Source organism: Heteronotia binoei, chromosome 13 (genome assembly GCF_032191835.1).
Source record: "Heteronotia binoei isolate CCM8104 ecotype False Entrance Well chromosome 13, APGP_CSIRO_Hbin_v1, whole genome shotgun sequence".
In the NCBI taxonomy this organism is placed as follows: domain Eukaryota; kingdom Metazoa; phylum Chordata; class Lepidosauria; order Squamata; family Gekkonidae; genus Heteronotia; species Heteronotia binoei.
This window is the reverse complement of record NC_083235.1, coordinates 26790099-26809258: the sequence shown is the minus strand read 5'-3', so window position 1 is coordinate 26809258 and position 19160 is coordinate 26790099. Positions and strand designations below refer to the sequence as shown.

General features: G+C 46.3%; 1 protein-coding gene across 4 annotated transcripts in view; it reads left to right on the top strand.

Moving 5' to 3' along the window:
• B4GALNT1 (beta-1,4-N-acetyl-galactosaminyltransferase 1) overlaps positions 1 to 19160 on the top strand; it is a 106012-nt gene that overhangs the window by 51420 nt on the left and 35432 nt on the right. For 2 of the 4 annotated variants that reach the window (XM_060252635.1, XM_060252631.1), the window contains exon 1: positions 2933 to 3081. The exons of 1 other annotated variant lie outside the window; for it this stretch is intronic. The gene's annotated coding sequence lies outside the window, so the exon portion shown is untranslated. Of the gene's footprint in view, positions 1 to 2932; positions 3082 to 9338; positions 9419 to 19160 lie in introns of those variants that run through there. One more of the 4 variants, XM_060252633.1, reaches the window with a different exon arrangement.

The following is a 19160-nucleotide window of genomic DNA, read 5'->3' as shown; positions in this document are numbered from 1 at the left end:
TCTTCAGGTAGAGATGTCACTTCTGTGTTGGAAAATACCTGGAGACGTTGAGGGTGAATCTCAGAGAGGGTGGGGTTTGGGGAGGGGAGGGGCCTCAGCATGGTGCAATGCCATAGAGTCCACCCTTCCAAGCAGCCATTTTCTCCAGGGGAGCTCATCTCTGCCAGCTGGAGATCAGTTGTAAAAGCAGAAGATCTCCAGGTGAACTTTTCTCTGTTGCCTTGGGAATCAGTTGTAATCCCAGGAGATCTCCAGCCACCTCCTGGAATTTGGCAATCCTAGCCTGGGAAAGAAGTCACAACTCTTCTGTTGCCAGTTGCTCATGTGATCAAAATAATTCCCCCACACCTGTTTTTGTTTTGCCCCCAAGAGACAAAAGAGAGCCCTGCCAATCTGAGGGACTGAAAGGCATGGGGGGAACAGAGCAAAAAATGATTGGGAAGAAAAGGGTTTACAAATCTTTCTTGCTGCCCCTCTCCATCTGAAACCACACGCTGAGAAAAGAACGTGAAAAAAACAAATTTCACCGAATGTGTGATTCTGCTCTTAACCGCAGTGGGTGGAATAGAACTTTCCCATCTGTCAGAAACTCATCTCTAAAAAGAACTGGTCCGTTGCCCTGCAGGTTTGTGTAGAACCCCTCTTGTTTACTTGCTTAATGGAATCTTGGTTGGAGAGGATGCTACACTCTGTGCATGTATGCATTGTTCATGTTGTATTTTAAAAACTGCTAATGATAGAAAAGCCCAAGTAACCCAGACTAGTTGGATCTTCTCAGAGCTTGGAAGCTAAGCATGGCAGGTACCTGGATGAGAGACCACCAAGGAAGACAGGGGTTGCTATGCTGAGGAAAATGGCAAACCACCTCTCCATGGGAATCAATCCATGGGTATTTGGGGCTCAGGCAGGGCCGGCCCTAGACTGTCCGGCACTCTCAGCAGAATAACTTCTGGCATGCCCCCCCCCCTCCCCGCACTGATAACATCACTGAGTCACATGGGGTGTGTGCCCAATTTGTTGCCCCCAGAAGGCCAGTGTTTGCTTAGTGGCAGGACTGGCCCTTGGCTCAGGGGCAGTGTTCCCTCTAAGCTGAGTTAGTGTGAGCTTGCTCAGTTTTTTAGCCTTTGGCTCGTACATTTTTGTCTTAGCTCAGGAAGGATGGCCCCAGAGCAAATTAATTTATGCAGTAGCCAAATCACTCACTCACAACGTTAATGCCAGTAGATCACAAAGTATAATTTTTGCTCACAAGACTCCACAGCTTAGAGGGAACATTGCTCAGGGGGGCTACTTTTTGAGATAAAGCACTACATTTTCAGCATACCATCTGGTGCCTTTCCTCAACCTCCCTCCTCCCCAAGTTTCCAAAAAATTGTACCAGGGAGTCCAATTCTATGAGGCCCAAAAGAAGGTGCTCCCATCCTCCATTATTTCCAATGGAGGGAAGGCATTTAAAAGCACAGTCCCTTTAAATGTGATGGCTGGAACTCCCTTCCAAGTTCAATCATGCTTGTCACAACCTTGCTCCTGGCTCTACCCCCAAAGTCTCCTGGCTCTATCCTCAAAGTCCCCAGATATTTCCTGAGTTGGACCTGGCAACCCTAAACAATAGGCTTCCCAACCCTCCCGCCCTGGCGGGGGACCCCATGATTTCCAGCCTCTTCCCCCGCTCCCCAAAAAAACGGAAACGGGCGGAAACGGCACCAAGGAGCGGGCGACGCCGCTGTGCGGCTGCCGCCTCTTCTCCGTAGCTGCTGCTCCGAGATGGGCTCAGCCTGAGCCCATCTCGGAGGAGCAGCTACGGAGAAGAGGTGGAAGCGCAGCGCCGTTGCCCGCTCCACTCCCCCTCTGCGCCCTGCCCCTCCACTCCCTGCAGAGGCGAAGGCGGTCTGCGTGGGCAAGGGGGGCGTGCTTCGCTTCTCCGCCCGGCCCCTCTGCTGGGCCTATGGCTGCGCGGGCAGCAAGGGGTGTGCTAGGCCGGCCTCAGAGGAGAAGGAGGCAGCGGCAGCGCTGAGCTGAGCCGTGGCGGGAGGAGGAGGAGGAGGCGGCATGGCTGCGGCGGAGGCTCCTGCTGCATGCAGGCCTTCTAAGCCAAGGACTGGGTAAGGTCGGGGGCGATGCAGAAGGCTGGCGGAAGGCGGGAGGGGAGCTGCGCTGATAGCTGGAGGGAGAGGCCTTCCTCGCCTTCCCTGCTGGCCGGTAGGGTTGCCAATCCCCAGGTGGGGGCAGGAGATCCCCCGGTTTGGAGGCCCTCCCCCCCCTTCAGGGTCGTCAGAAAGCGGGGGGAGGGGAGCGAAATGTCTGCTGGGAACTCCGTTATTCCCTAGGGCTTGTCACAGCCTTGATCTTGGCTCCACCCCTAATGTCTCCTGGCTCCACCCCCAAAGTCCCCAGATATTTCTTGAATTGGACTTGGCAACCCTACTAAACGGGCTGCAACTCAACAGCATAAGAATGGGGAAGGCAAGAAAATGGGGTGAGGTGGGGTGGGGGTCAGTAGCCATGCAATGATGTCACTTCCAGGAATACCTGGCAGTGACAATGGTAGCTCTAGGAATCACTGGAAACTCTGTGGTTTTGACATAGATTTTCTAGAACTTCTGCTATCACTTTCAGGTATTCCCCAGAAGTGAGTTTTTAAAAACATTTTCAGTTTGTTTTATTCCTGTCCTCCAGCATTGGTGCTCTGGGTCCTCTCCTTTTAACAGAGGTTTAATATGATGGTATTAACCAGGTGATATTATTTACCGCCACTCCTTGAAAAGCTACAGCTGCCCATTTTGTCATGTCAAGCTTCTCTTAAAGGGTCAGTTCATTTTCTTCGAGGCTTGTTGGCTGGCAAGGCTAATATTAATTTAAGCTTAACAGTTGTGAATGGTCAGGAGAAAAAAATCTCCTGTCCCCTTTAACAGAGGCTAAATGTGTGTCAGGTGAATCTTTGTGTGGCACTGAAGTAAAATAACATCGCCTGGTATCTGCAGCAGATCAAACTGAAATCAAAAGGACTGCTAGAGGAGTCAGTTTTAAAATACGCAGCTCTGTCTTTCTCTCTGTCTGGTTGAGGAGCTATTGGAAGGAAAGGTAAGCAAAAAAAAGGCAACCAAAGTGTTTAGAGAAGTTCTTTTTTCTCAATGTATATTTTTATTATTATTATTATTATTATACATTATCCATTTCTCTACATGGTTTCTGATATCCATTTTACATTTTTCCCCCAGCCCACCCCCCTTAGTCTATACATCCTTTTCTTCTTCCAGCCAGGGACAAAGGACTTGAAGCTTCCACTGAATGTCCACTCTCCTTTCTTCCTTCGCCCATTTCAGATAGGTCTGCCACTTTTCTTTGATTCTTGATCTTCTTTCCTCCCATGATTCTTCTTGCGACATTGTGGCAGCTATATCTGACTAGAGAAGTTCTTTTTGAGGTACAGGAAAACCTGGATAAAATAAAGGTTAAAATGGGCAACAAGCCTACTGCTGCAAGGCTTCTGATAACACAGCACAGCAAACTGCTTTAAGGCAAACTGCTTTGCCTTAAAGGGCACTGAATGCTTAAAAAAACCCCCGCTATCGTCTTCTCTCCATTATTTATTTAATTTACTTCATTAATTTCATGCCTTTCTCCCCAATGGGATCAAAAGTGGCTTAGCGCCTTTTGTTCTTTCAGTAACCCTGTGAGGTTACTTATGCTGAGAATGTGTGCCTGGCCTAAGAGGCTGAAGTCACCCTTTCATGGCAGAGTGGAGATTCAGGCCTTGGTTTCTCAGATAGTAGCCCTACACAGTACCCACTGCACGATGCTGGCTTATTTTACCAGCCAGGAGGGGAGTGGGATCTGTTCATGCCAGTGGTAAATCAGCCAGTAGAAAAACCTATGGGCAAGATAAAAAATCTCACCTATGTGACTTTAACCAGGGGGCAAGGATTCTCCCATCTAGGGTTACCGATCTCCAGGTGGGGGCAGGGGATCCCCTGATGTGGAGGTCCTCCCCCTGCTTCAGGGTCATCAGAAAGTGGCGGGGGGAAGGAAATGTGTTGCTGGGCACTCCATTATTCCCTGTCGAGACCAATCCCCATAGGGTATAATGGAGAGTTGATCCATGCGTATCTGAAGCTCTGGGCACCAAATTTACAGCCTAGCAAAATACCCTCCAAGTTTCAAAAAGATTGGACCAGGGAGTCCAATTCTAACCCCCCCAAAGAAGATGCCCCTAGCCTTCATTATTTACAATGGAGGGAAGGCATTTAATAGGTGTGAGGTCCCTTTAAATGTGATGTGCAGAACTCCTTTCAGAGGTCACAACCTAGCTTCTGACTCTACCCCAATGTCTCCTGGCTCCACCCTCAAAATCCCCATGTATTTATTGAATTTATTGAACCTGGCAACCCTACTTCCACTCCTTGTTCCTGTTTCCTGAAACTGTTCTAGAAGTGGGAGTGGGGGAACTAAAATCCCATACTCAGAGTTTCCTACAACTCCTAGAATGGATCAAAGGCTTGCAGGTTTTCTCTGGAAGTGATGTTGTACGTTGCTGAGAAGTACTCAGACTCCTGCCAGACCACAGGCTTTTTACTCGCTCAGTAAGTGACAAGCTGCCCTTTTTGGGACAGTCTAAAGTCACATGGGTGGATTATTTTGTCTTATCATATTTACAGTAGGCCCCATCTGTAAAAGAATGTGATCCTAATGAGGAGGCAGGGTGCTGAAGTTGTACAATGGACTGGGCCTCTTCAGACAGGGCGGGTGTGAATTTTCCCACTCCCCCCCCAGCAATAATGAAAAGTAGCTGCAGCGTGCAGAGAGCTACTAGAACCTTTTTCTCAGATGTAATTTTTTTTGTTTTGTTTGCACAATTTCCCCACTTTAAGGCCCATTAGGAAGTTGTCCCCCCCCCCCCCCCCTTCCCCGGTAGTCTGAATTGTCCCAGCTCGTTCTACCATCTCAGAAATCTAGCATCTCTTTTTTTGCTGCCAGTCAGGGATTCCAACTGCCTGGAGGAAACAAATGCCCTGTCCGTTTAACAGAGGGGATGTTATTGATCTCTGTGCCATGAAAAGCTTCAGCAGTCCATCGAGCCTCTCTTAAAGGGAAAGGGCATTTTTCTCCAGCCTGATTGTCAAACCTATTTGCTGGTACATGCCAGCCCCTGGACAGCAAAAAAAGAGGAAAAAATTATTTTTTATTTTTCTAGCCTTCATTTGTATTCCTAGGCAAAGGATGCATCACTTGTAGCTGCTGTATCCCAGGTGAATAGGGTTCCCATTCCCCCAATTTTGCAGCCTCCCTCCAACCCACCAGCATGGAGATGGCCAGCAGGGGGAGCTGCACCCCCAAAGAGCTCTATCCACCTTACGTGCTCAGTATACTGAGGTCACTCAGAAATGATGTCATGCATGGGGAACGCTCTAGCGTTTGGGAAAAAACTCTATGGTGCCACAGAGTTTTTACCCAAATGCTAGAGCATCCCCTGCATGACATGCCTGGTGTGATGATGTCACTTCTGGGTGATGTCATCATATATGCCCATGGAAAAAGTCCACCACCAGCAGCAGCCAGGTAAGACCTGGGAACCCTACAGGTGAATGACATATCTACAGCTTCTGCTCCTATTCCTAATGAAGGCTTGGAGCATCCATGTGAGCTCCCTTGTATCCTTTGTTCTGTTGTCCTTAGCAAAATTGCATTGTCAGGCTTTCTTTGAAGAGCATCCCACTCCTTCACACCATTCCCCTCACTGCTTCATCGTAGAGTCTGCTTCCAAGTGGGCAGGTAGGAAAGCCTAAAAGAGAAGGCAAAGACACTGTATGAATCCAGCCTGCTGATGTGTTTATTTTGTGAGCTTCCTATACTGCTTACAAAACGACAGGGTCTTGTGACACCTGCAATGAATCTTCTTTTTTTTTTGTGGCATATGCTTTTGTGAATCAGAGCCAACTTTAGAGAACAACAGGTCTCTTCAATGGATAGGGTTGCCAGCTCCAGGTAGGGCTTTTTTTTTTCCTTTGGGGAATGCGGTGGAATGGAGTTCCAGAACCTCTTTGGGGAAACAAAGTTCTCAAAAAATGTTTAAAAGTTCACAAGGGGCACCTTTGTGTTTCTCCTTCATTTCACTCTTGAGAGTTCTAATGCCTCTTTTTCCTCTGGGAAATATCTTGAGATTTTGGGGGTGGAGCCTGAGGAGGGCAGTTGATGGGGAGGGGAGGGACTTCAGTGGGGTTTAGTGTCGAGTCCCCTTTTCCAAGAGGTCATTTTCTCCAGGGGAACTGATCTTTGTCACTTGGAGATAGGGCCAACCCTAGACTATCTGGCACCCTAGGCAAGGCTAACTTCTGGCACCCCCCCCCCACACTGATAACAGATGAATTGTGGGGACAATCAAAACCAATACCTTCTTCATTCATATCACAGAGAAGTTTAATATACTTGCAATTTCAGATGGAATCCAAATAATTTTTAGAAGTATTAACATCTAGCCCAGCGGCTCTTAAACTTTCTCCAAATTGGGTTCTCATTGGCTACTGTTTTGTATTTTTTGTATAGTGCCTGTGAACCCACCTGTTGCAGCAGCTGCTACCACTGGCTAGCATCATTCACTTTCATATAAACATTATGAGCAGGGGTTTTTTTAGTAGAAAAGGTCCAGCAGGAACTCATTTGCGCATTAGGCCACACACCCCAATGTCAAGCCAGCCGCAGCTGTGTTCCTGCTCAAAAAAGCCCTGATTATGAGACTGATTACTAGAAAAAAGGCAAGACAGCTCAGATTAGAGATTAACAGCATAGGGGTTTTTTTTAAATACAGCATAAAGAATTGTGCTTGTGTATTTCTGATGGCATCAAACTCAGCATTCTGTTTTGCTTTCTGTAACAATCTGGACTGAGGCAGCTTCTGTGTGTGCTTTTTAATAGACAGGCAAATCTCTATCAGATATATTTTTGCTCTTAAATATTGGTGATAAAAGAACCCACCTGGGCACATGATTGGTAGTTTCTGGGTTAAGTAATTTTCTAATCCATTGATTCCCCCAATGGGTGCCATCTTGATGCCTTCCAGTGTCCCCTGTGCCCATTTCAACCAAAGCATCTCTTCTTCTAAGCAAAGAGCCAATCCTGGCTTTCCTCCTTCTCTTTGGAGCAGGAGGTTCTTCAAAAGATTTCAGGAAGCAGTATCGTTTGTCTCCAGGGAATATTCATTTGGAAACAGCTGCCACCTCCCATAGCAAGATGCTTGGTTTGGAATCACCTACATTTGGAGGGAACCTCCCAGTGTTTTATGATTGGACCCAGGTAGCTATTCTGTTACTGCATCCAGTTCTTGTTCTCAGAATTCCAAACCAGATTGGGGACCCGTATTCTAATCTAGCCCAATGTTTTTCAGAATGTCTTCTCGTTTCCTAGTATTGTATTAATTATGATTTTGCTTTATATGTTAATTTTGTTGTTAAAAGAATAAAAAATTTAAATTGAAAGCTGCCATTTGTCCAGGAGCAATCTGGAGATCAGTTTTAACCCTTGGAGAACTCCAGGCCCAGTCTGGAGGTTGGCAACCCAACTCTTTCCTGGCCTTCCAGTACTAATCTCTCATGCCTCAACTTTCGTATTTTAAAAGTCTGAGAACATAGTTCCTGGGACGACAATAAATTAAGGGTGCAAGAAGAAGAAGAATTGCAGATTTATACCCCGCCCTTCTCCCTGAATCAGGGACTCAGAGCAGTTTACAATCTCCTGTATTTTCTCCCCCCACAACAGACACCCTGTGAGGTGGGTGGGGCTGAGAGGGCTCTCAAAGCAGCTGCCCTTTCAAGGACAACCTCTGCCAGAGCTATGGCTGACCGAAGGCCATTCCAGCAGCTGCAAGGGGGAGGAGTGGGGAATCAAACTCGGTTCTCCCAGATTAGGCTTGCCAAACCTCAGGTCCCAGCGGGGGTTCTTTCGCTTTCCCAGGCTCCTTTCCGCTCCCAGTCAGCTGGCCGGTGGGGAGAAGCCCCGCTCTCACAGCCCCCGTGTGCCTTTCTACCTCCGGAGGCTTCAAACCTTGCTTGCTGAAAAGGCTTCCTCTTGGGATGTGTTACTTTGAAGAAGTTGGAAGTTCAGCAGCTGGTGAGTAGAGATGCCAGTCTCTCACTTCAGAGTCGTCAGAAACGGGGGGTGGGGAGGGAAATGTCTGCTGGGCACTTCATTATTCCCTATGTGGAGATTGATTCTCATAGGGTATAATGGGGAATTGATCTGGGGGTATCTGGGACTCTGGAGGAGCTGTTTTTTGAGGTAGAGGCACCAAATTTTCAGCATAGCATCTGATGACTCTCCTCAAAAAGTTCTCCACGTTTCAAAATGATTGGACCAGGGGGTCCAATTCTTTGAGCCCCGAAAGAAGGTGCCCCTATCCATTATTTCTAAGGTAGGGAAGGCATTTAGAAGGTGTGCAGTTCCTTTTAAATGTGATGGCCAGAACTCCCTTTGGAGTTCAGTTGTGCTTGTCACAACTTTGCTTATGGCTCCACCCCCAATGTCTCCTAGCTCCACCCCCAAAGTCCCCAGATATTTCTTGAATTGGACTTGGCAACCCTATCCCAGATAAGAGTCCATGCACCACTACACCAAACTGGCAAGGAAAGGAGACAATATATATGAAAATGGATGCCAGCTTTAGGTGGGGAAAGACCTGGAGCTTTGTGTGTTGGAGCCTAGGGAGAGCAGGGTTTGTGGACAGGAGGGGCCTCAGCAGGGCACAAGGCCATAGAGGCCACCCTCCAAGACAGCCATCTTCTCCAGGGGAGCTGATTTCTGTCATCTGGTGGTCAGTGACAATAACAGGCCCCACCAGGAGGTTGTGAAACCAAATAGAGAATCACGGCAGAGAGTGACTAGAAGAGAACCCTAGGTTTCTGTAATATCCAGCCTCCAAAATAATACAAATTGGAAACAAATTAAATAGAATAAATGACTATTTCAACATTCTCATACAAAATACTCTACAAACATACCCTGAGGCTCCACTTGTGGAGTATATTTGGACATAACAACATGACTTAGACTCTAAAATTCTTTGCAGTTTCTAAATTTGCTTCCAGACCTTACAGTAAATGTGATGTTACAAAATGGCTGCACCAGGAGGAAATGCGGTGGATTTTTAAACTTAGGTCTTTAATGTCATCATGACTGAATAATGAATGGGATCTTTCCTGTTTTCTGTAACTGTGGAACATTGTTAGAATTATATGTTGCATGTCTGAATATGTTTGTATGGAGAATCCCTACTGTGGTATGGACCTTTAAGGGAACTATAAAGTAGTTGCACCTGTTTTTAAGTATTTGTGAAGGCTGTTCATGCAAACATGATGCAAGACCTGTTAACTAATCACTTGGTTGTGTGTGAAAGTTGGAATCTTGCCATGCTCTGGATCAGTGTTTGAAGGTATGTTTATGCAGGCTGCTATGAGGGGGAGTTAGTAATTTGTTTATGAAATATGCTAATTTTTGTATTTGTTCATGAAATATGCTAGTTTTATTCTTTCTTTCACACAACTAGTTAAAACTTATAGCGAAACGAGGGGAAATAAAGTACTACCTCGTCACTGCGTTGTGTTGCTCTGTGAAGAACACTTTTTTTGGAACATTGAATACCATCAAAATTCCTCAGGAGCAACTGTCAAGCATGGGAATTTCAAATAACCAAGCAATTGTTGAATACAAAGTCTCAATTTATTGATAATCCATTGTTGCTCAAGGTGCAGCACCTTGAAAGTGATACAGAATTGCCCGTAGCACGGGGTTTTAAGGATTACATCAAAGGGTATAGGAAAGATAGCTTAAAGACATAACAATTATGTGTGAACTATTACAACTATGCAAACTACTATCTTGCGGTTGAAACTTCCCTCGGTCCCAGGCATTCTTGCTACAATTGATAAGCAATGAATGAGAACTGTTCAGGGGAGGTGCCTTCTTTCCTTCTGCATCAAAGTTACAGCATTCCTACATTTGCTACTCAAAGGTGGGAAAGGAAAAAGGGAGGTGAGAATGTAAAGGGGGGGTTAGCTTTGATATGCAGCTATGGGAAAGGAAAGAGTGACTAAAGGAAAAGCAATCAGAATTCAATACTGTATAAAAATAACATGCTTGACAGCAACTTGGAACCCAAGATCCTTAAGGAACTGAAGGACCGCTATTGTGAATAGACATTTATTTTGTAACTGGAAACGTGAAAATTTGGGTCCTTAAGTCTTTATGATTATTTAATGTTCTATTGTCAGGGTATGTTTGTAGAGTATTTTGTATGAGAGTGTTGAAATATTTATTTATTCTATTCAGGGCCTTTTTTATAGAAAAAGCCCAGCAGGGACTCATCTGCATATTAGGCCACACCCCCTGACACACACACACAAAAGCCCTGATTCTATTTAATTTTTTTTGTTCCAATTTGTATTATTTTGGAGGCTGGATATCACGGAAACCTAGGGTTCTCTTCTAGTCACCCACATGGAGGTTGGCAACCCTATTTTGTGCCATTTATCCTGGCAGCAAAATCTCTGGTTTTCTTGATGCAGTGCTTAAAGAGTCTTGAGGGTGGATAAAACCCATTTTAATGCTGTAAGTGGAAGTGTTAATTCCTTCCTCATCCTACAGCAGGGGTGGCCAAACTGAGGCTTGGGAGCCACATGTGGCTCTTTCACATGTACTATGTGGTTCCTAGAGGTCAAGGAGGAACTTAATGAAGGCTTACTCTCTAGTAAGAGTGCTTAGCATTGGAAGTTCAGTCAGTCTCTGAACACTGACCCATAGGTAGGCAACTATTTCTGCCATGTGTGAAGCAGGGAAGGAGGGGGAAATAGGCAGGCCTGCAAGCTTTTCTCCTCCACCACAGAGGTCATCTGGAGACCTAGAGTGGGGAAAGAGAGCGCAAGAGCCAAGGGAGCTACTGAAAGGAGGGATGGAATTAAAGAGGGCGGTGCAAGGTTCCCCCTTAGTTTCTTAGTTCTTGTAGGAGCTGCATTTACTAACCTTGGTGTCAAGGCAAAGAGAGATGCATAATGGTGCAAATGGTGGTCAGTGATTTATATGGTACATGTGCGTTTCCTTCTCCCACTGGTGTAAAAAAATAATTCCTTAACCTTTCCCTATGCTGGTCTTACAGGGACTGTTATTCCCAGCTTTTGTTTTGAAAGAAGTCTCCTTCTGGCATGGTTGTATTGTAAAGTGCATACAGATATATATTTTATCTTTCTGTGCAAAGAAAGTATTAAGAGTTTTAATAAACGTGTGTGTGTGTGTAATATCTGTTTGTGTCTTGTGGCTCTGAAACATCTGATGTTTTTTTTCATGTGGCTTTTACATTAAGCAAGTTTGGCCACCTCTGGCCTACAGTTCACCCAATCAGGTACTTCTTTCCTAGATTGCAACATGGGAATCATTTCCCTTTTATCAAGTCGTAGTTTCTTTGCCACTGCAGTTCAAAAAGGTTTCTTGCAAGGATCATCTGAAAGGAGATGAAATGCAGGCTTCCAGTGCATTTCACCATGATAAGGTAGGCAGTGGTGAGGGGAGGGGGAATGGTTCAGTTTCACATGGCCGAACCAGGTTTCATTGAGAAAGAGCAAGGGGGTCAGATGAGATGTCAAGCAAGTGATTGTCCTGGGAAGAATTAATGTCTGGAAGGGTACCTCTCTCTCACAGTAAAGGAGCAGGGTGAGGCGCATTGCTCTTGGTGATCATTCACCTTCCAGATTTTCCAAGGGAAGTCCAGGAAGAGAATGAATATAACAGGATAAAATCCAAGGGCTTGCGGATCCCAGCAGTCAGTGACAGATGTCATTCAAGGCAACATGGCTGGAAGGTGAAGAAATCAGTGGTTCAGGGGAAGGGCTGTGGGTCAGTGGTAGAGCATCTGCTGGGTCTGCAAAAGGTCCCCGGAGGCATCCCCAGCTTAAAAGGATCGGGTAGGAAGTGTTGTTAAAGACCTTTGCTCTGAGACCTCAAGAAGTTTCTGCCAGCCTGAGTAGGACACTACTGACCCTGACAGTCCAAGGGTCAGCTTCATGGGTTCAGGGTTTCTTTATATGTGAATGAACGAATGCAGGGGTGGAATTCTAGCAGGAGCTCCTTTGCATATTAGGCCACATCCCACTGAAGTAGCCAGTCCTCCAAGAGCTTACAAGGCTCTTTTTGGTAAGCTCTTGGAAGATTGGCTACATCAGGGGTAGCTTATGCTACAATGAAAGCTTACGCTACAATAAAATGTGTTAGTCTTAAAGGTGCCACTGGGCTCTTTACTATTTTGCAGGAACAGACTAACACGGCTAACTCCTCTGGGTCTGTGCCCAGTCCTAGGTGACTTAAAGTGACCCATTTATGTAGCACCGTAGTTACTGAGACACCAGAAGATGGGGTGGGTGAGGGTGGGGAGCCCAGCCCGGCTGCTGCATTTGCTCTGGGTGCAGCTCCCTGAAAAACATTGCTGTTTTTTGCCCCACTTAGATGTTATGGAAGCTGTCCCTCTTGAGGTAGAGGGGCCAAGGCCAGCCAAGGTTGGAAGGCAGGCTGCTGCACGCCAAAGGATTCAGAAATTCTGTGACAAGGAATTTCTGATGTAGCCGGGGTCTCCTGGGATTGGTGCTGGAAGGAAGAAATAGGGCAGGACGGGGAGGAATGTGTGCCAGCATTGCATTGGTGTCCTTACATCACTTCTGGTTAAAAAATGGAAGTGACTTTTTTTTTTAACATAAGAGAAGCCATGTTAGCCAATGGCCCATCCAGTCCAACACTATGTGTCACACAGTGGCAAAAATTTATATATATATATATACACATACACACACACACACACACACACACTGTGGCTAATAGCCACTGATGGACCTCTGCTCCATATTTTTATCTAAACCCCTCTTGAAGGTGGCTATGCTTGGGGCCGCCACCACCTCCTGTGGCAGTGAATTCCACATGTTAATCACCCTTTGGGTGAAGAAGTACTTCCTTTTATCCGTTTTAACCTGTCTGCTCAGCAATTTCTCGAATGCCCACGAGTTCTTGTATTGTGAGAAAGGGAGAAAAGTACTTCTTTCTCTACTTTCTCCATCCCATGCATTATCTTGTAAACCTCTATCATGTCACCCCACAGTCGATGTTTCTCCAAGCTAGAGTCCCAAGCGTTTCAACCTTTCTTCATAGGGAAAGTGTTCCAGCCCTTTAATCATTCCAGTTGCCCTTTTCTGAACTTTCTCCAGTGCTATAATATCCTTTTTGAGGTGCGGCGACCAGAACTGCACACAGTACTCCAAATGAGACCGCACCATCGATTTGTACAGGGGCATTATGATACTGGCTGATTTGTTTTCAGTTCCCTTCCTAATAATTCCCAGCATGGCGTTGGCCTTTTTTATTGCAAACGCACACTGTCTTGACATTTTCAGTGAGTTATCTATCACGACCCCAAGATCTCTCTCTTGGTCAGTCTCTGCCAGTTCACACCCCATCAACTTGTATTTGTAGCTGGGATTCTTGGCCCCAATGTGCATTACTTTGCACTTGGCCACATTGAACCGCATCTGCCATGTTGACGCCCACTCACCCAGCCTCAACAGATCCCTTTGGAGTTCCTCACAATCCTCTCTGGTTCTCACCACCCTGAACACTTAAGTGTCATCCGCATACTTGGCCACTTCACTGCTCACTCCCAACTCTAAATCATTTATGAACAAGTTAAAGAGCATGGGACCCAGTACCGAGCCCTGCGGCACCCCACTGCTTACCGTCCTCCACTGCGAAGACTGCCCATTTATACTCACTCTCTGCTTCCTATTACTCAGCCAGTTTTTGATCCACAAGAGGACCTGTCCTTTTACTCCATGACTCTCAAGCTTTCTAAGAGCCTTTGATGAGGAACTTTATCAAAAGCTTTCTGGAAGTCAAGGTAAACAACATCTATTGGGTCTCCTTTGTCCACATGTTTGTTCACCCCCTCAAAGAAATGTAACAGGTTAGTGAGGCAAGATCTTCCCTTACAGATCCCATGTTGAGTCTTCCTCAATAACTTGTGTTCATCAGTGTGCCTACTCATTCTGTCCTTGATAATGCTTTCTACCAACTTTCCCAGTAGTGAAGTCAGACTGACTGGCCTGTAATTTCCCGGATCTCCTCTGGAACCCTTTTTAAAGATGGGAGTGACATTTGCTACCTTCCAGTCCTCAGGAATGGAGGCAGATTTCAATGAAAGATTACAGATTTTTGTTAGAAGATCCACAAGTTCAACTTTGAGTTCTTTCAGAACTCTCGGATGTATGCCATCCGGACCCGGTGACTTATTAGTTTTTAATTCGTCCATCAGTTGTAGGACCTCCTCTTTTGTCACCTCAATCTGACTCAGTTCTTTCAACACCCCTTCCAAAATTAGTGGTTCTGGGGTGGGCAAAAAGTTTCATCTTCCACAGTGAAGACGGAGGCAAAAAATGTATTCAGCTTCTCAGCCATTTCCCTATCCTTCAGTAATCCTTTGACCCCATGGTCATCCAAGGGCCCCACTGCCTCCTTGGCTGGTTTCCTACTTCTGATATATTTGAAGAAATTTTTATTGTTGGTCCTTATGTTTTTTGCAATATGCTCCTCATAGTCCCTTTTTGCCTGCCTGATCACAGTCTTGCATTTGATTTGCCACAGCCTGTGTTCCCTTTTACTAATCTTACTTGGACTGGTTTTCCACAGCTTAAAAGAGTCCTTCTTACCTTTTACAGCTTCCATTACTTTGTTTGTTAACCATGCAGGCCTTTTCTTATGCCTGTTTGTGCCTCCTAACTTGTGGTATGTATTTTATCTGAGCTTCTAGGATTATAGTTTTAAATAGTCTCCAAGCTTCCCCAAGTGTTTTGACCGTATTTACCTTTCCTTTCAGTTTCCTCCTCACATGCCTCCTCATCTCAGTGAATTTACCCCTTTTAAAGTTAAACGTGGTTGTGGCGGTCTTTTTGGGCAACTCCCTATTTATACAAACGGTGAAATCGATAACATTATGGTCACTGCTTCCAAGCGGCGCAATCACTTTTACATCTCTCACCAAGTCTTGGGCATTACTTAGGACCAAATCCAGGATCGCCCCACCCCTGGTAGGTTCTGAGACCATCTGCTCCATAGCACAGTCATTGAGAGCATCAAGAAACTCAATCTCTTTCTCTCGACCAGAACACATATTGACCCAATCAATCTGCGGGTAGTAGGGGTCCCAATCCTCCCGCTCTGGCGGGAGACGCCAGGTTTTCCAGTCTCTTCCCCCGCTCCCCCCAAAAATGGCAGCGGGGGGAGGGGAGGGGAGGGAAACGGCGCCTTCTGCAGATTCAGAAACGAATCTGACTCTGCAGAAGGAAGTTCTGAGAAAGAGGTGTGCGTGCGTGTGTGAAGCGGCACGCGCAGGTTTCTGTCGCATGCGCAGTGGCTGAGGCTCTGTTCGAGAGAGCGCGCCATGCCGTTGAGGCGCAGGCTGAGGGAAGGCGGGTCAGCCAGCTCGCGGCTGCCTGGCCTCGGTCTGTGGCGGCTCCGGCGCCCGCAGGATGTTCCAGAGTCCCCGGGGCTATGACCTGCCTCCCTGGCTTCCTCAGCGGTGGCTCTCCCTGCGCCGCCCTCCGCTCCCTAAGTTTCCCCTCCTCGCCTCCACCGGGCTCCCCGCGCCTTCCTCGGCGCAGTCGTCGCCCTCGCCACGGCACCTCAGCGCGGAATCAGTCGTCCCTGGGATCTGTGACTGTCAGCCATGAACACAGATGCCTGTCTCTTGATGAAATTAGATGGGGGTATGTGAAGAGAGCAAGCACACACACACACACACAGAGCTCTTATGGTTTTTTCTGTGTGCTACACGATAGTGATCTGTTTGGAAGCTACAATGCCTTTTAAAATTTAACTATGCCTCTCTTCCTATATTTCCTTCTGTATATAGTAGGCCAAGGGCTATTTTAAGTTTTAGATTTGGAAACATGTTTTCTTTCTGGCATGATTAGGGCTGTTTGTTTTCTGCCAGCTGCTGGTTAATATTTGGGCGGGGGGGGGGTTAACATTAGAATAGGCAATAAGCAACTTTAGCTTGACATATATGTAAATGAAGAGTTATATGAAAATAGTCTGTGCCCTATTTTGTGCCCTCAGAGTTCTTGTTTCACATTCACAGTAGAGGAGCTTTTCCTTTATAGAGTGTCACAAGATTGCTAGAAACTATTTTAATAGCTATTTTTGCCATTTTGAATGTGAAGTAAGGTATAAAAACAGCAGGTTGGACCAGGGGGTCCAATTCTATGAGCCCCAAAAGAAGGTGCCCCTATCCTTCATTATTTCCTATGGAAGGAAGGAATTGAAAAGGTGTGCTGTCACTTTAAATGTGATGGCCAGAACTCCCTTTGGAATTCAATTCTGCTTGTCACAGCCTTGATCTTGGCTCCACCCCTAATGTCTCCTGGCTCCACCCCCAAAGTCTCCTGGCTCCACCCCCAAAGTCCCCAGATATTTCTTGAATTGGACTTGGCAACCCTAGCGGGTAGTTAAAATCACCTATTACGACACAGTTTTTACATTTAGCCACTATCTTTAAGCCTTCCATCATATTATAATCGTCCTCTCTTTTTGCATCTGCCATGTCATTTAATGATTTGACCAAAAGTGATGTAGGTGTGCTGCTGTGATGCCAGTGTGCCAGGCCCCTTCCATTTCCTAGGCCCTGGGTTGTATTTCGCTCCTGGGTGGGGGGAGGTGACAGAATCCTGCATTGTACTTGAGGTTTTTTGTTTTTTTAAATAACCCATCAGGGCTTAGAGCAGCCCTCGGAGGGGGCATTTTTGATATGGAAAAACTGTTGGAGACGTTCCCCAGCGCCATGGTCTGTGTATCAAATAGAGCCAAAGAAAAAGCTGGAATTTCCAGTGGCTGAACTAAAGTGTTGTATATGTAATTTGTGCTTCATAAAGGTGAAGGAATAAGGAAAGGGAGACCGGGGTGCTGGGAGGGAGAGGAGTGAAGAGGTTCCATCATTGAGAGAAGATGGAAGGTCAGAAAAAACTGAAGGGAGGAGGAGGAGATTGGATTTGTACCCTGCCCTTCACTTGGAGTCTCAGAGTGCCTTACAATCTCCTTCCCTTCCTCTCCCCACAACTGTGAAGTAAGTGGGTCTGTGAGAGAACTGCTCTTGAGAGAACAGCCCTGAGAGAACTGTGACTGACCTGAAGTCACACCGCAGCTGCATGGGGAGGAGCAGTGGGGAATCAAACCCGGTTCTCCAGATTAGAGTCTGCCGCTCTTAAACGCGACACCAAACTGGCTACACCAAGACTCAGCCTGGAAAAGGAACAGAAAGGAGCTCTCTGTTAAAAGAATATTCTGTCAAAATCAAACTAGATACAAACCAAGGGATTCACATTCTCCTGCAATTCTGTTCATAGGTTTGAAAGGAGCAGTGGTTGGGGGATTTCCTCCGTGCCATTTTGAAGTTGCCGTTTTCCCCATGGGAAAGAAGTATTGTATGCACTATATAAGTATCTCCCCCCCTCCCCCTGGGGCAAACAATTTAGTATGGATTCATTATTACACAAAGGAAATAGTTAAACGTTACATCCCCCGCTTTCTGTTGTTTGTTTGTTTTAATCCCCCAAATTAGTCTAGCAGAGTGGTAAAGCAGCAGTATTGCAGCACTTTGGTCTGAACTCTCTGCTCATGACCTGAGTTCGATTCTGGTGGATTCAGGTAGGCGGCCCAAGGTTGACTCAGCCTTCCATCCCTCCAAGGTCGGTAAAATGCGCACCCAGCTTGCTGGGGGGAAAATGTAAAAGACTGGGGAAGGCAATGGCAAACCACCCTGTAAAAAGTCTGCCGTGAAAACGTTGTGAAAGCAATGTCACCCCAGAGTCAGAAACGACCGATGCTTGCACAGGGGACCTTTCCTGTTGGGAAAGTAGTCAAAAGAGTATTGCTCTCTGGTGTAATATATACTGCACAGTGGATATTTTTGGATTCAGTGTTCTGTTCTATGGAATTGTGTTCCCCCTTCCCCGTTTGCATAATTTTTGTATACGTAATGCATATTGTGGATACATTTTCCCAAATAATTTGTATAATAAAGTGTGTGATTTTGTTGACTTTGTGGTTGAGGCTTTGTTGACACAGTTGCTGTTGCTTTTCCTTTTACCTCATCCATGTTTTCTCACTCGCTTGCCCACTTGGAGATCGGCAGCCCCGGAACAAACACACAGATGAATGAAATGTTAGATCAGGGGTGGGGAACCTCTGTCCCAAGGCCATATACAGCCCTCAGGGTCACCTGGTGTGGCCCTCGGGGATTGCTGGGCCGAATTGAGCCATGTGGCAGTCTCCCTGGGGCCAGGCTGGCCAGCGAGGATCGTGGGGCCCAGCTGCGCTGTGCAGCAGCTTCCCCAGCACCAGGCAGGGATCACAGGGCCAGATGTACTGTGCAGAAGCCTCCCTGGGGCCTGGCTGGCCAGCCAGAATTGCTGCAGGGCCTGGTAAAGTTACTCTCACAGTTCAGTTTACACTTGATTATCCCAGATGGTGTGGCCTAATATGCTAATATTAGGGGATGTGGTCTAATATGCATTGAGTTCCTGCTGGGGTTTTTGTACAAAAAAGCCCTGGACCTATGCATTTCCCTCGGGCGGCGGGCAGGGGATGTGTGTGTATGTGTGTGCGCCAGATTAGGCTCTCCCCACATGACTTCAAATAGAAAAACAATTATTTGCATTAATTTTGCTGGCCTGAATCATTCTCCCTTGGCTGAGCACTGTTTTTTTAAGCTGATATTTTTTTATGGCCTGCGAATGATGTTATAAATATCCATAAGGCCCTTGGCAGAAAAAAGGTTCCCCATGCCTGTGTTAGATGTTAGATCAGGTGCCCATGATTAGCTTCTGAGTCTGATGGCATGACTTTGTTTTTTCTTTTTAACCATACCTTTCCTTGGAAATGATAATCTGTCTAGCAGGTCAGGTCTTCTGCAGCTCTGGGTTGATTTCAGCGAAAACAAATCCTTGTTGCTGCCACAAGATCTTTGCATGATTAGCATGATCAGGTGCCCATGATTAGCTTCTGTGTCTGATAGCATGGCTTTGTTTTTTCTTTTAAACCACACCTTTCCTTGGAAGTGATAATCTGGCTAGCAGTTCAGGTCTTCTGGAGCT